Below are 16,566 nucleotides of genomic sequence, written 5' to 3'. Positions count from 1 at the left end.
GATGAATCTCTAGACAGTGACATTTCCTTATGAAATTTCTAAATGAGGCAAAATTGTGGGTTTACCCGAGCAAAAGGGTATGATTCCCTTTAAAAGTCTAATATCTTTTCCTCTCTTTCAACATTCCAGTGATGATACTCTGCCTTCACACATTAGCAGAGAGTAGGAGGTGGACAGATAAATAGATTTATATGGTAATGCATTATATGAAATTTCAGAGATTATCATGAGGCATACTGATTCATTAATGAGGCCACGTACATTACTGGGTATTCCTGCATTCTAATGGCCAAAGACTATCACCTGCGGTGTGAGCACTGCATATCACAGCATGACCATTTAACATATAATGAATGACTGCTTTAAAACTTCCAGCATATCAGATCAAACCCTGTGGATAGCAGCTAATCTGTAGTTTCTGGTCACACAGTGACTCAAGCATTACAATTCCCCCAATCTCCTCTGAGTTGTTATTGTGGTCTGGTTACAGAAATATAGAGCATACGCCACTTGGAGTTATTAAAGGCCTCACTGCCCATGTGAAAACACAAAAGAAGGCCTGGCACTACCCTTGCAAACGTAGCCTTTCCATTAGCATAGCAGCAGGTGCTGCAGGATACTGCTGCTTCATGCTGCTGGAGTCATATATCTTAGGTGATAACGAATGGCAATAATGAAGCTTCCGAGATACATACTACTGGCTCCAGACTACTCTCACCAGACACCTCAAAATGTGAGAAGGAAGACCACAGAACTCAACACAAAACCAGACTTCTGGTGGTTGCAGCAGTAAACACTACTGCTCTTGGTCTTCATCTTTGTTTCCTTCACTGGAAGCTTTGCACCAGGCTGCAGGCTGGAGTTTGAGCCTGAGCTGGTTGCTCTGTTTCTTCCTGCTCCTGCAAGGGGGAGCATTTGGCCTGCTGTACCTGGTCCACTGTGGATTTGTGCTCCTGCACAGGAGCCAGGTTTAGTAAAGTTCCTAGTGCGGAAATGGTCCAATTTCCCTTTTCAACTAGGAAGTAATGAAGAGGAAGAGTAGCAAAAACAACAATCTCATGCTTCGTTTTCCTCCTGCCAAGGCTACCAAAACACCATACTCTCTATTACTAGCTTATTCCTTCTTTCATGTGCTATTGTTGGTTCATTGCACAGCACAGGGATAGGGTGAGAAAATCTACAGGCCCCAGCGGCAGTTTAGCTAGCCGTTGTTATTGGGATTTGTCTTTCTTGTTATTGGGATTTGTCTTTCTTGTTACTCAGCCAGCTCTCCCTGCCTCATACACTGCCATGGAAGTGACTTAGATTGTCTTACATTTTCTTTTTTCACACACAAATAAATAGAATAAAGGGACTCACCTGCCATTGTGCCTGCTCCTCTATCCCTATTGTGTTAAGCATGACACTCACTTGTTGCCACTGCAGCCAGCTCCAGGGGTGATGGTGCAGAAACCAAGGAGTTGACTCCCGTGGACCCTGGGCCAGGAAGAAATCCCAGGGGGCTGTTCTGCAAAGGAGAGGCATATTGGGGTGCTTTGATCAATGGAGCAAAGGAAGAAAAATTGCAGGGGGGCTGGCGTTGGCGGCCTTGCTTAGGTTGAGGAAACTGAGGGCTGTGATTTCCTTTATAGAATCAATCAGCATGCTTTGGGTTTTCCTCTTTTCCTCATGTTATTATATTTTCCATTGAATCTGTGAATAATATAAATATTATTATACTTATATACCGCCCTCCCTGAAGGCTCAGGGCGGTTTACAGGGAACAGGAAAATATACAGATAACATATGGTAACAGGTGATAACAGTAATAACATTAAAACAACAATAACATTAGAAAATGGTGGAATAGCAAGTACCTCAGCTCAACTCTTACTGGGACCCAGTGGGTTAGGCAGATTAGTGTCAGACATCATAGGGGGGGGGAGGCTTGGGGGCCAATTGGAAGTGATGGTTTGGATCGACCTCAACCAAATGCCTGGCAGAGGAGCTCCCTTTTGTAGGCCCTGTGGAACTGTTTAGGTTCTGTCAGGGCCCTGATCTCTTCTGGGAGCTTGTTCCACCAGGTGGGGGCCAGAATGGAGAAAGCTCTGGCCCTGGTTGAGATCAAGCAGGCTTCCTTGGGGCCAGGGAACACCAAGAGATTAGAAGTAGTAGAGCGCAAAGCTCTTTGAGGAGTGTAAGTGGAGAGGCCGTCCCTCAGGTATACTGGGCCCAGACCGCATATGGCCTTAAAGGTGATAACCAACACTTTAAGCCTGAACCGGAATTCCACTGGGAGCCAGCACAGTTTCTGGAGGATGGGCTGGATGTGGGACCTCCGAGGTGTTGCTGTGAGGACCCTGGCGGACGCATTCTGGACCAGTTGCAGTTTCGGGATCAAGGATAAGGGTAGGCCAGCATAGAGTGAGTTACAGAAGTTCAGCCTAGGGGTGACTGTCGCATGGATCACACTAACTTCAGTTTAGTCATTTTTGTTTCTAGGGAATTTTCAGGCTTGAACTGATTTTTTTTTATTGCATGATGCCCTGGTAGGGTTGCCAGGTCCTTTCTGGCCAACAACAGGGTATGGGGATATAGGGTCATCAGTCCCATGCAGAGAAACTCCTGGAGATTTGGGAGTGGTGCCTGCGGAGGTCAGGGATATCAGTGGGGTACAATGCCATTAAGCCCACCCTACAAAGCATCAGTTTTCTCCAGGGGAAGTGATCTCTGTAGTCTGGAGAAGTGCTGTAATTCCAGGGTCCCACCAGGAGAATGGAAAGCCCATTTCTGGATGCTGTTGCAGGTGAAATGCATTAAAAAGACTTCAGGTCTAGTATTTCTGAGTTTAGTGTAGTAGGAGAGAAGTATGGTGTGTTGGTGTTGATGTTAAGCCTGGCCTTGAAAGGGTATCATGAAGAATCTGGTTTCCATTCACAATACCTCTGTATTTGTGAAATTATAACAATTGAAGAAGTGTCTTTAAATGTGTGTGGTGCTTTTGTGGTGATGGTGCCTCACCTTTGGAATGTTCTCCTCCATGAAGCTCTCCCAGCAACTACCTTACTTTTCTTTTGTAACTAGGCTGAAACATTCCTTTATAACTATGATTTCAACAAAGATGTTTTATTGCTTTTTAGTAGTTTTATAGTCTGTTTTGACATGTGGATTGTTTTATCTTATTTCAGGAAGCTCAGTGTTTGTGTTATACTGTGTTTATTCCTTATTAGTCTTGTTGTACTGTTTTAAATGCATGTGCTTTTGAGCAGGTCCCTGGAACATATTGGATAGAAATAAAATTGTTCATCATTCTTTGCAAACTTAGCTCAGACTAGGCTCTAAGTTTCCATGTAAGATAATGCCCATCACAGATGTATTGAGAATCCTCATATTTCAACTTTCAAATACTGTTTGTGAAGTAATTTATACAAATTTCTAACCCTTTGAGTTCAGATGTGGATATCATTATTTCAATAAAATCACCATAATGAATTATAAAACATGTCTGGATCCCTCTAAAATCCACTTTCTGGTGGTTCCTGAATTTTACTGGATCAATCATTGTGAACCCACCACTGCACTAGCATACATATAAATTGTTACCACATATTTCCCTGCTATTTTATCTCCAATGCTTCTTTTCCATACATATTATCTTTCAGTGACAATATATTTGTACTATTTTACATTTCGGTCAGAGTGATATTTGGCCTTTTTACTTGCATTGAAATCATTAGTCGGTATGCTACCAGAAATGACGAATGCCAAATAGCTGTGCCTTGCCAACAATGTAAAACAGTGAATAATATTGAATCATACTGAGAAAAAGTAGCATGTGGTCCACAAATTCTCTGCCAGCTGAGCATGATTTGAATTCTGATGTAAACTGCAGGAGCTTTTATATGTTTTGTTTCTAATTGTTGCTCACTTTTCTTTACAGAATTATTTAATGCAACCCAAGTACCAAAGGTTTGAACCCCATTTGCAATAATATTTTGGTGGTATCTGGTGAAAGGTAAAACTCTTTTAGGTGTGTTAGCCTATGTACTTGTATTCTGTTTTGGGCAGCCCAGCTGAAGAGGGATGTAGACAAACTGGAGCGTGTCCAAAGGAGGGCAACAAAGATGGTGAGGGATTTGGAGACCAAGATGTACAAAGAAAGGTTGGGGGAGCTTGGTCTGTTTAGTCTGGAGAGAAGACGACTGAGAGGGGATCTGATAACCATCTTCAAATATTTAAAAGGATGCCATATGGAGGATGGAGCAGAGTTGTTCTCTCTTGCCCCGGAGCGACGGACCAGAACCAATGGGATGAAATTAATTCAAAAGAAATTCCATCTAAACATCCAGAAGATGTTCCTGACAGTCTGAGCGGTTTCTCAGTGCAACAGGCTTCCTCGGAAGGTGGTGGGTTCTCCATCTTTGGAAAGTTTTAAACAGAGGCTGGATAGCCATCTGACGGAGAGGCTGATTCTGTGAAGGCAAAGGGGTGGCAGGTTACAGTAGATGAGTGATTAGGATGTGAGTGTCCTGCACAGAGCAGGAGGTTGGACTAGATGACCCATGAGATCCCTTCCAACTCTTTTATTCTATGATTCTAAGTCTGTTCTTAATTCTACGTTGTTTTTGACTTGCTGGGCAGTTAGCAATGTGTGTGTCCTGCTCCTTATCCTGTTGTGTCGGCCAGTGAATTTGTGAAGCTAAAGCAGGGTCTTTTAAAGAAAATGAAATAAATACTTTAAAGGTCTCTGTTATGTAACTGTGATGATCTATGCTGAAATAACTCTGTCTGTTTTGGAACATACAGACATTTCTCACTGTAGCCCTAAGTACCCTCGCTCAGGGGAAACATAAAAGAAGATTTCCCAATCCTAGAAATGCTTACAGGTACAGAGGTTTATGAAGGTCCTCTGATTGCAAGTGTTCTCTCATCATTCAGTGAAGGACGCAGCTCATCATACAGAGGATGCAGGCAGAACTGCCTTAACCTGAGTCAGACTGTGGGTCCCTCAACGTCAGTTTCATTTAACCAGACTGGCAGTGGCTCACCAGGGTCTCAGGCCGAGGTCTTTCAACACCACTTACTGCCAGATCCTTTTAGATGGAGATGCCAGAGACTGACCTCCTGCACACCAATTAGATGCCATGGATTCCTTTTCATATATGATCTACTTCTTCTGCTGATGGGAATAAGTCCGGCAGCACAAAAATGTTTTGCACGTGTTGATGGGCTCAGACTGGAGCAAATTCTTTTTGGCCATAAAGCATTTAATGCAACATTGCTATGTATATTGTATGAAATACAAGTATACAGATACATCTGAAAAGATACAGGAACAAATATGCCACCTGATGTTTCTGAATATGTTGCTTGAAAAACTACTTTCTCAAGAAGCCCTTTTGCTAAAAGCTGACACCGTAACCAAATGCTCAGGTATAAATTTCAAAGTACAACAATATTGCATTATAGTTCTATAGTGAGACACATTCAGTGCTGAGGCTCTGGCTTGTGAGGGCTTGTGCCAGAGTAGATTCAAGTTAAAAGAGATCCATAGCTCCTGACCTTACAAATGTACCCCGTTTTATTTTTAGTTCAATTGTCCAAAAGTCCCTTCTGAAAGTGCCGTTAATAAGTTGCGAGCACTGCAGTTTTTTTCTTCCAAACTGACTTTGCCAGATTACAGCTCCTGTGTGTGTGTCCGGGGTGTGTGTATGTGTGTTAATGTACTGGTGGGTATGCCGTCTAGTCTTCTCCTTTCATTAGCATATCTCAAGCACATCTCAGCAAATAGGAGGGGGGGGGTTCACAACACACTTAGCCATTTATCCAGACAAAGATAGCCGATTCTGTAAAGATGGCTGATTTTGTGAAGGCTCAAGGGGGTGGCAAGTTACAGTGGATGAGTGATAGGGTTATGAGTGACCTGCATAGTGCAGGGGGCTGGACTAGATGTCCCATGAGGTCCCTTCCAACTCTATGATTCTATGATTCTATGATCCCTGGCCCTTAGTCTACTCTCTGACAGCTTAGGTGTGATTGAGACTACCAGATGGGTTTGTTCCTAATGAAGGCCTGCCTGTATGTGGGGTTCCTCTGGGCTCTGCCAATGCCTTCTAACAGTGGATGGGGCCTGACTCATTCCAAATTTCTGAGCCTGCCTTAATGCTTTCTTCCTTCATCTATCTATCTGATTTAAGCCTTCAAAACAACCTACTGTTAGCTAGTGCTGCTCCAGGAAGTCAGAATCCCCTGCCTTAGCCTGTCTCCAGGACCCTCCTGTGGCTCCTTCCCCACCTACTCTAGCCCTGTGATGGCTGACTCACCTTGGCCAGCTAGCCTGTGGTGTGCTGGTGAGGCCTTCCTGCCTCTCCCATGGCTGGTCCTGTAGGCAATTCTGTGTGGGCTCACCTTGCCCCTCTCCCAGCAGTTCACATCACTTTGCTGCAGCTGTTCAGCACTGTTCCGCCAGGTTACGTGGGTATAGGGGGGTTTTCCCCCTGCCATCCCAACATTGCTGGAGTTACCTGGCTGTGGCCTGATGTTAATGGCGGGCTTGTGATATCCAGCTCTGATATCAACATAGCCTCCCAGCCATCCCCAAACACGGCAGGTAAGTGTAGGAAGGCTCTGCCAGTCCAAGGGAGACTTTTTATCAGAATGTGACAATTTGGTTGAAAGACTTCAAAAGCATGAACACATATTTTTTTACAACCGCCTGTAACTAGGAGCATAATTGAAAAGGATTATATTTTGTAAGGACAGTCTTTCAACCTTGAGTCCATATTTCAAGTTCAAGCCCATATTGGCAAAGTCTGAAAACTATCATCTTCTGACAGCTGCAATTAAATGTGAAATGTGTTGACTGTGTTCCTCTTTCTTAGATTCTGCATCAAATTTGGCACTAATTGGCACCCTTATTTATGAGCACTGGGAAAAACAAATTGACCAAACAGACGTAAGTTTCTCTTGTACATTTTAAAACCTGGGCACACAGTTGTGGTATATGAAGGCTAATGCAAAAGTAAAGAGAGATTTCCCTAATTGCATTCTTTGAGGAGAAATGTTATTATCTAAGAAAATCAATTTCAACACCATTAGGAATGTTTTGCCCACAGTGTTTTCATCAGTTCTTTCTGTAAAAAGTAAACGCCTACAAAGAAACAGAAGAGTACTTCAGATGCAAAATTAGATGCAGAGATGATGTCATCAAGAGGATTTGGTTGCTGTGGCCAAAGCCTAAAGTCCCCTAATGGTGAGAGACAGATTCAAAAAGGACTGGGGAGAAGGTATTTGGCAGAAGCCTGGTAAAGCAGTTCATGAGAGTTGAAAACTAAATCCTGTGTTAAGGGGAAGCATAAGTCAAAGGTAAAAACTAATGACAAGGATTTGATTATTATAGGAGGAGTTGTGGAAGTTGTGGAGATTGCCTAAAATAAAATAACAGGAAATGTATTTGTGATTGATGGTGTGTTTTTGTTCGTATCTACATTCTAAGGCTTAAAGTATGGGCAATATATGGGAGTATTAAAAAGTGAGATTGGGTGGGATGATCCCCAAGGCTGAAGCATAGCCACTGAATGACTTAACTGGATCAAAAAGAACAATGAGGAGAGGTAGCATTCTATGTTGAAATGTACATACTGAAAAAGAAATACAGGAGGGTAATATTGTAGCTTTATCAAGGGCATCTGCGTAAGAATGAATGGAAATTCTAATGAAAACAAAGCTTTGTCTACACAGACTACCTGTTTTGCCAAAAAAAACTTGGCAATGGTTCTTTTTTAGAGGCTGGAGCCAATAAGCACACCAGCAGATAGGAGAAATGACAGTTTTTGTTGATAACAATTTGCAGGCAATTGAAATTTACAGTATAACATAGATGTAACAATATAGCATTAATACATATCAACCAAGTCTATCTGTCTTCAGCTCTCTGGAGTCCTGATGTGATAGTGGAGCTAGTGACCCTGGCCAAGGAGTATGAAACACTTGGGCCCAGCTTGCAGTTACCATATTTGTCCCAAAATAAGACTGTGTCTTATATTAATTTTAGGTAAAAAAAAATGCACTAGGGCTTATTTTCGGGTAGGTCTTATATTTATTGACATCCCAAAAAATGTTACATTTCAGTCCCCCCCCCCAGAACCCGTTAAATCGTACCTTAAGTGCAGGGCACAGCTTCTGTCAAGCTGGGGGATTCTGGGATTGTAGGTGGAGCTAACAAAGGCTGAGTGAGCAGGGACAGGACTCTGCAGTGTGTATCGCTGCCAGTGGGGAGACGAGTGGCACAGCAGCATAACGTACATTTGTGCTGCAGATTTGAATATCAGCTGGCCCGGTACCCTGTATGACCACAAACACCCCTACAAGAACACCCCTAAGGCCAGCCCTGGCTCTAAGGACCAGTTAGAGATAGGTCTTATATTCGGGGGAGGGCTTATACTAGCGGTGCATCAAAAAGTACTGCTAGGTCTTACTTTTGGAGTAGGTCATATTTTCAGGAAAACACGATATGTGGTACACAGGGTTGTTTGATTCCATCTGGCTTCTAATTCCTCATTTCAATGCATAACACATGGACCATGTGCCATTAGCAAAGATGTTCTTAATGCTCTTGTAAATCCCCTCTAATTACAAGGATTTGGTAAACATATTTTTCAAAGATACTGCATATCATCATGAATTACCAATTGTGGAGACTTCCACTATCCTGCTACCAGTCTGAAGACAACTCCACTAAAAACACAGCCAAGGCTTAACCTTGGTCAAAAGTTGATGCAGCAGAGGGCTTGCTGGGAAGGAGAGCCGACCACCCTGAAGCCAGAATGCAGTTGCCACTGCATCAACGACTGGGCAGGACCCATGGCAACTATTTAAGTCACCATATGTGTGGGTCTTGCCCTCTTCGCCTGGAATGCCACAGGAGTTGCTTCCCTCCCACCCACCCACACTATGTTGTTGTATGCAGAATTGTTCAGGGTTTTGAGGTAGATGTTTTGTTCTATAATTGTTTGTATGCTGCGAGTCTGTATGGGATGGAGTCTGTTGCAGGGAGTCCGGCATGCGATCAGACTCCCTGGGGTTCAGGGCCTCTCTATGAAGCAGCACGTATACAAGCATGGCTCACCCAGCTGAGAGGCCAGGGGCTCATTTGCCAGGTAGACTGGGGGCAGTCAAATCATATTGGCACCCAGTGGCTCCCCTGCATAGGTCACTTCCTGTAGTGGCGGACTTCAGTAGACAAGGGCATCTGCTCTCCTGGCTGGGAATGGTGTGGGTCCCCAGGGTGACTCTGGACTCCGTGAGTTATTGGTGCAGTCTGCTGACTGCTAGGTCAGGCTCCCTCTCCCATGCTGTGCCAACCCTTCCATGGGAGGTAATAAAGCTGTGGCCTTGTTCATCCCAACATCCTTCGGGAGCCTTCGGGGAGGGCGGTATATAAATCTAAATAAATAAAAAATAAATAAATAAACATTGGTCTAATTCCAGCACATAATGCCCTCCTGCAAGTCAATGATGGAATATCCAATTCTATTCTGATATATCTTGTTGAAAACTTTGTCTTGCAAAAATTGAAGGAAGGAATAAATTGGTCAACTATCCTTGATATAATCTTAACCAATAGGGAAAATTTGGTTGATGGGGTGAAATCAAAAAATTAGGAAACCAGTGACCAAGGAGTGCTAACCAAAGAGTGCAAATCAGTGACACTTTATGAATCTGGACAGAGACATATGGGATGAACTCTCACTGACTTTTGTCTAGTGGCTAATATGTTTGTTGTATTGTTTTAGTTGTGAGTCAGTTCTGAGGAAACAGCAGTAGGCAGGAATGATCTTCCAGATCCTAGTGCAACATGCTAACCTATGCTGGCTCAGCTCCTTATATAATATATCCCCCCTTGCTTCAGTTCATAGGTCATATCCCACTGTAATCTTTAAACAATGGAAAGGTAATTTTTGTCAATTACCCCATATCAGTACAGACTCCATAACTGACCCCTGTTGTTTATAATAGTCTCCTGTCCTATGCTGCCATTATAGCCAGAGTGATCCTAGTATTGGGGCAAAAATAGCATTGCAGAACTTATGATGTAATTTCTGGCTGAAGACAAGGATGTAATTTAAGCATGGCTTTCTGTCTGCTCCCCAAAATCCATGGCAGCTACTGAGTTTTTAAAAGACATCCAGAGCATTATCTGACACACGTATCACATCTGGGGTTTTGGCTATATATGAAATCGATCATTGTGTAATGTTATCTTGACCCCTTGTCCCTAGCCTAAAATCCCATGGATACTGGCCACTGGAATTCCAACCTGCCCTCCAGGATGAAATTTTGGAAGTTCAGTGAGATGGAACAGGAAAGGTAAGGGCATGAGTCCCATTTCTTGAGCTTCATGCCTTTCTTATTATGGTGGATACAAACCATAATGTGCTAGATTATTATCCCCGTCTTTTTGTGATAATTATATCCATCTCTTCTCTGTATCTCTAAAAGATATGTTAAGTTTGAATACATCATGCCTTTGTCTGATGTCTTGAAGAAATAATTCTGAGTTATGCAGTGCAGATATATAAGAATGATGTGCTAAGCAAAGTATATATGATTTCTCCTAATGTCCTTATCAACATAGAAAATGATGTCATTTTTATTCTGCTTTCAAACAGTCCAATAACTCATGGCAAAAGCTAATATCTTAAATTATTTCTTTACAGCCAACATCTGAAATTATATTCTTATAGAATCAAGTTCTCTTCCCTCTAACATTTAGTTTCATAACTAAATTTTGAACCTTACCACAATGGTAAAATTATAAGAACTGGGTCTAACCTCATAAAGATGCAAGATATGAATGTTCAATGAGGAAAGTCTATAAATGCTAATGAACTCACTTTTGCTTAGGATTTTAAACCCATCCATTCTGCTATGCTACACCAACTTTATTCCGGAGCAGCTGAGATCAAAATTTAACTTATTGTCTTCTCAGCATAAAGTGCCTAAGGGGATCAAATTTATGACAGTAAAATGGCAGCCCTGTCAGTCTAGCTCCTTTTCAGTTTGTTTGCTGTTCTGAGTCACTGGTCTGAAGATGCATGGAATTGAAAAGGAGGGGGAGAAGATGAAAAACACCTCAAGAAACTTATTCTCTGTGTCTTTCTCCCAGAACTTTGAGATGGAAACTGAAATATATTTCAAAAGAATTTTCAGATACATGGAAGTAGTGTTAATTATGCTAAAATCCCTCAAAGTTTGAAAGTGGAATTATTTTAATAACAGAAAAAGTCAAGGCAGAAGAGAGCACAACTCCTTGATAACTTCTTCAGAATACATTGCTATTCAATACCATTAGATTCTGCACAGTTTTATCAGGACTGAAAATGTGGGTTGATTTTGCTGTGGAAAGTTGTTTATACCATGCACAATGGAGTCATGCAAAGTACTGGGCCAGGAAAAGAGGGGTTGAAATGAAAGCTAGGAAAAGAATGAAACGAACTCTAGAATCATGTTTTGAGGTGGAACATGACTAACGTTAAGCAAATCATATGCAGTTTCCCATTTATAAAAAGTCTGAAATTATTAGTAATGCTCTCGGGATTCGATCTCACCCCACCCTCTACTACCTGTTGACAAACCTTTCTTCATGCGAGTCTTCATGTGGTCCACTTCTGTGGCACAATTTTGTGGTTCTTAAAAATAACATTATTTATCTAGCAAGTGCTTGACAGAACTGTATGGGAAGATCCATGCAGGACATATAAAGATCATAGCTGCAGGGAATGGCTGCCATCTCTCTTCTGCCAACGACTGCCAAAGACTGACATTATATTGGTAGGAGGAGGTAGGCCTTCGGGAAGAGACATAGTTCTGTCCATGTTAGAACATAACCAACAGATGTTCTACCTTTTATAAATGATTTGTTTCTTTTTCCTATGCTGATTATCACATGCTGCATTCCTGTAAGTTATGTCAATGCTATTCTTCCCATACTGTTGACAGGCAGGGGTCAACACCCACTGAATATGTGTGTAACAGTGATAAGGTCTGAAGTAGCCAAAGTGCTACCTGATTTGAGTCTCAGCTCTGTCATAAACTTAGAAAGTCTTGGAAAGTCCAAACTTCTTATATGTACTATCAGGATAATGCTGGCTTATCTTACAAGGATGTTGTGATGATAAATGAGGAAATATAAATGAAGTGTTTGGCATGAGAAAAAGTACAATATAAATGGACCTGGCAATGAATCATATCACTGAGAATGCAATGAGACCTACCCGCTTGCTTTCTATACAATGTGATAAGAAGTGCTTTTAAAATATAGATTATAGATTACTAAATATAAAATACCGAGGCATTCCTATCTGATGGAGAAACATAGGTATTACTTATGTGAACAAGCAGGATATTTTTCTAGACCCATTTCAATCTGGATTCAGTCCAGAATTTGGGTCAGAAATGGCCTTGGCCACCCTGAGAAATAATCTTTTCAAGGACAGTGACAGGGGTAATAAGTCCCTGCTGATTCTCCTAAACCTCACTGACATTTGAGAGGTTTGAGGCATGGTATACTTGTGAGTTGGGAGTGAACACCATGCTTCACTGGTTGCATTCTTACTTGACTGGCCAATTCCAGAAGGTGGTATAGGGGGGCTACTACTTGGCCCCAAGGCATTTATGCTACATAATCCTGCAGGGGTTCCATTTTGTCCTCCGTTCTGTTTAACATCTAATATGAAATGCTGTCAGAGCATCAGAGGATTTGGAATAAGGTACTACTGATATGCAACTGATGTCCAGCTCTATTTCATCTTAAGAGTTGTTCTTTTAATATCCACTTTTTACTATCCAGAGAAATCTCAAAGCAGCCTACAATTGCCTTCCACTCTCCACAACAGACACCCTGTCATGTAGGTGGGCCTGAGAGAGCTCTGACAGAACTGAAATTTGAGAACAGCTCTAACAGGAATGTGACTAGCCCAAGGTGATCCAGCTGGCTGCATGTGGAGGAGTGGGGAATCAAACCTGGCTATCCAGGTGAGAGGCTACTGCTCTTAACCACCACACCAAGCTGAGTCAGGTGGATTGATGGAAGTCCCAAAAAGATGCCAAAAGATGCCTGGAGGTGGCAAAGAGAAAGAGGTTCAGATAAGACTGAATGTCTACCAGTCAATAACAAAGCTGTGCAGAGACTGAGGAGTCAGCATATCCAAGAGTGTGTCAGGGTTCCCCTGAAGAAGCAGGTTTATAGTTTGAGGGTACCGCTGGATCCTTCCCTACAATAGAAGGCCCAGTTTTCATCTATAACAGGTAATATCTTTTACCAGCTTTGGTTGATTCAGTAGATATGGCTGTTTCTCAAAATGTGTGATCTGGCCATAGTAATCTTAGACTTCTGTAATGTACTTCATGTGGGGTTGCCTTTGAAAATGGTCTGGGTTCAGCTTAGCCAATATGAAATACCTCTGCAACCCTGACTTTGCTTTATATTTATTTATTCAGGTATGACTTTATATATTTCATATATACTCTGCCTTTCTCCTTATACCCTACCTAAGTAGCCTACATCATCTCCTCCTCTTTATCCTCAAACAATCCTATGAGGCAGGTGAGACTGAGCACATGTGACTGGCCCACGGTTCCAGCACCAGGTGAGGATTTGAGCCGAGGTCTCCCAGATCCTGGTCTGAAACCTGAACTACTCTTCAGTACACTGGCTATCACTTAGAACAAAGGGTCTAATCTAGAACAAATTGACTCTGGAGACAGTGGCATTACTTTAGACTAAAGAAAAAGCATTACTTTTCACTAAGGAACAGTCAGTTTAATAAAAAATGCCACAGTAGAAATGTTCATTGTAGCAACTGTCCAAATTTCCTCAGAAACATTTCTGTTATGACTCTCTGTTTTGTGAATAAGTCAAAAACAGTTTATTATCTGGCTGACATATCTGAACTCAGTTTAAAAAAAAACAACAACACACACATAAAGACAATGTTTTAAACTTATAAATTACAATTCTTGTTAAATATAATCCCCCCCCCCATCAAATCAAGAATAAACAGTAGGTGTCAGGGAGTCTGTTTGCTTTGTACAACACGAATAATCTGCCATATGAACAGATACTTTGATTAAAGGTCTCACTGCTGAATGTGTCAAAATGGTTATTCCCTGAACTGGGCTCTTCCAATATTTCTGATCTGATACGCAGCCATCAATCAACAGACTCATAAAATTGTCAATACTACAGCTAGGTTTAAAAATATTGAACAATGAGATTTGCCCTTGTCCTTCATTTGTCTTAATTTATATGATGCTCTATTTTTTATTACTTCAGCAGGAGATGTTTTTATCGCTATGTTCTTTTTAAAAAGATACAATGCTACTGTTTTTGGTTTTTTTCCCCATTCTTGTATGTATGCCCACAAAGAACAACAAAAGATATATGTTTCATCCTGGGGCAGGTGCTTGTTTTGGCCTTTTTTTTTTTTTACTATTATTTCCTGAAACTACTGATACAAACGTACTACAGACTTTGAGATGGTATCACACGTACTTTCCTTGATATAATGTTATGCATTATAAGTTTAGTATTCGGTACTGTAAGCTCTTCTAACAGGATTAATGGCAAACTTTCCTCTTAAGCAATACAGATATATTTGGCAATTTTACATAATTCTAGTGCATATCAATGTGAGTATAGTTTGGTATTACAGCGAAATACGGTGATTTCACAATCCTTTTTGTCAGCTGAATTCTAACCTTTATTGCTTGTCTTTATCAATTAAACACATTTTTTTCCAGTGTCAGATTCCAGCACACGTTTAAGTCAGGAGAGGTTAATGTCTCACCCATTAACGTTAATGATGTGAAACATGTTGGGAGAAACTTTGTGAGGATTAATAAAATGTAGGTAAGCACCACAGTGTGATTAATTAAGAGGCATTGTGAGAACAAATGCTCACCCCACAATCATACCAGTAAGATTGTAAGAAGGACCAACCATCCCTTACATGACTCCACATTGGGAACTTTGCTGCCCTGGCTCCCATATGGGAGCACAAATCCAGGGTGAACAAGGTGCACCGGGCCAAATGTTCCCCATGCAGGAAGGGGCAGGGCAATGTGCCCTGGTTCAAACTCCAGCCTGCAGACTGGCATGAAGCTTCTGGTGTGGAAACTGTGTGAGTCAAGGGGCAGACAGCACCTGCAAGGATCTCAAGAAACTCTATTACTTCTGTTGATGGGGTCAGGGGGTCCAGGACTGGCCAGTAGCTGGGCATACAGACTGCCTCTTTCCCCCTCTCTTTTTGGGGTGGGTGCCAGAGCAGGCACTGGCTTTTCAAGGGTGATTCTGCTCTTGCCTCAGAGGCTCTTCTTTACACTTCTCTAACATCTGATGTGTGGAAGTGGAAGGTGGGTACACAAGCAAAAGCTTTCTTTGTAGTGGCACCAAGTTTATGGGATTTGCTATCCCCAGAACTTTCTGTCCTTGCTGATGGTGTTTGAATGGTTTTGTTTTGGAGAATGTCAATTTCACTGACAAGCAGTTTAGCAAGTCTGTGTTTCCATGACTTGAGTTAACTGTGGATTTCGCTGCCGCTGGGTGTAGTGATGGCCATTAGCACAGAGAGCATTAAAAGAGGATTAGCCATTCAAAGATAACAGGTCCATTAATAGCTCATGGAAGGCAATCCCAACATCCTCAACAGAGGCATTAAATCCCAAAGCTGTAAGATGGCATCAGGGAAAGCATTAGATTTTTATGCCTGCTTTGTTGGTCCTCAATAGTGCTGGACTCGAAGGTCCACAGATCTGATCCAGTAGGGCCATTTCTTATATTCTTGCTTCCATAAGTATGATCCCACGTTGGCCATATGAGGAAGTTCCAAAGTTATGAGAGTATTTCCATATAGGGAAGATGCCCCCAATGGTGAAGGGGAACTGGATAAGGATCTTATATATGTCCTGAAGTGTGCATGGGGGAGGGGGGGGGTTACAGAACATTTCAGTGGACCATAATTGGGACAATGTTAATGAAGAAACTTCTAGTAAAGATTGTTAATGTAAATCAAGGTATTGGTTGGCAGGAATGTTAATCTAACAGGATCCTTTGTGTCTGAAGGTACTTTTATTAATTCCAGTGATGTCCTGATTCATGGCCTGGTGCTAGGTGCTAGGGAAATGGGGGGTGGGAGTATGTCACTCCAAGGCTGCCTTTGTTTTCATGAGTATGATTAAGTTATGCTGTATTATCCTCAATGATTTCCCTTCTCTGCTGGCTTTCCACCTCAGCTGGAAACTCATTTCTGCATCATATCTCTGGCAGAGAGTCTTGATAAACAAAATGAAGAAAGAGAATAAAGGTGTGATGGCAGAACTGGGTCCAGGATGCGTAATTGCAGGGGGCAGCCATGCTTGTCGGTTGTAGTGAACAAAAACTTTTGATGACACCTTCCTAAGCATCTCAACTCTGACTGACAAAAGCTTATGCTGAAATAAAAGCTGTTGGCTTACATTACGATGCCACCAGGCTTTGGTTTTATTTCCTCAAATCGATGTAATCTTTATAGATACAAAGTAACATTT

General features: G+C 41.9%; 1 long non-coding RNA gene across 1 annotated transcript in view; it reads right to left on the bottom strand.

The window, feature by feature from the left end:
• Positions 1 to 1,464: 1,464 nt before the first annotated feature.
• LOC143841781 (uncharacterized) overlaps positions 1,465 to 16,566 on the bottom strand; it is a 75,373-nt gene continuing 60,271 nt past the window's right edge. Inside the window, exon 3 of the long non-coding RNA XR_013232822.1 lies at positions 1,465 to 1,507. This is a non-coding gene — a long non-coding RNA (uncharacterized LOC143841781). The remainder of the gene's footprint in view (positions 1,508 to 16,566) is intronic.

The sequence above is a fragment of the Paroedura picta genome, chromosome 7, assembly GCF_049243985.1.
Source record: "Paroedura picta isolate Pp20150507F chromosome 7, Ppicta_v3.0, whole genome shotgun sequence".
Taxonomy (NCBI): domain Eukaryota; kingdom Metazoa; phylum Chordata; class Lepidosauria; order Squamata; family Gekkonidae; genus Paroedura; species Paroedura picta.
The sequence above is the reverse complement of the archived record's forward strand: the minus strand, read 5'-3'. Positions and strand labels throughout refer to the sequence as shown.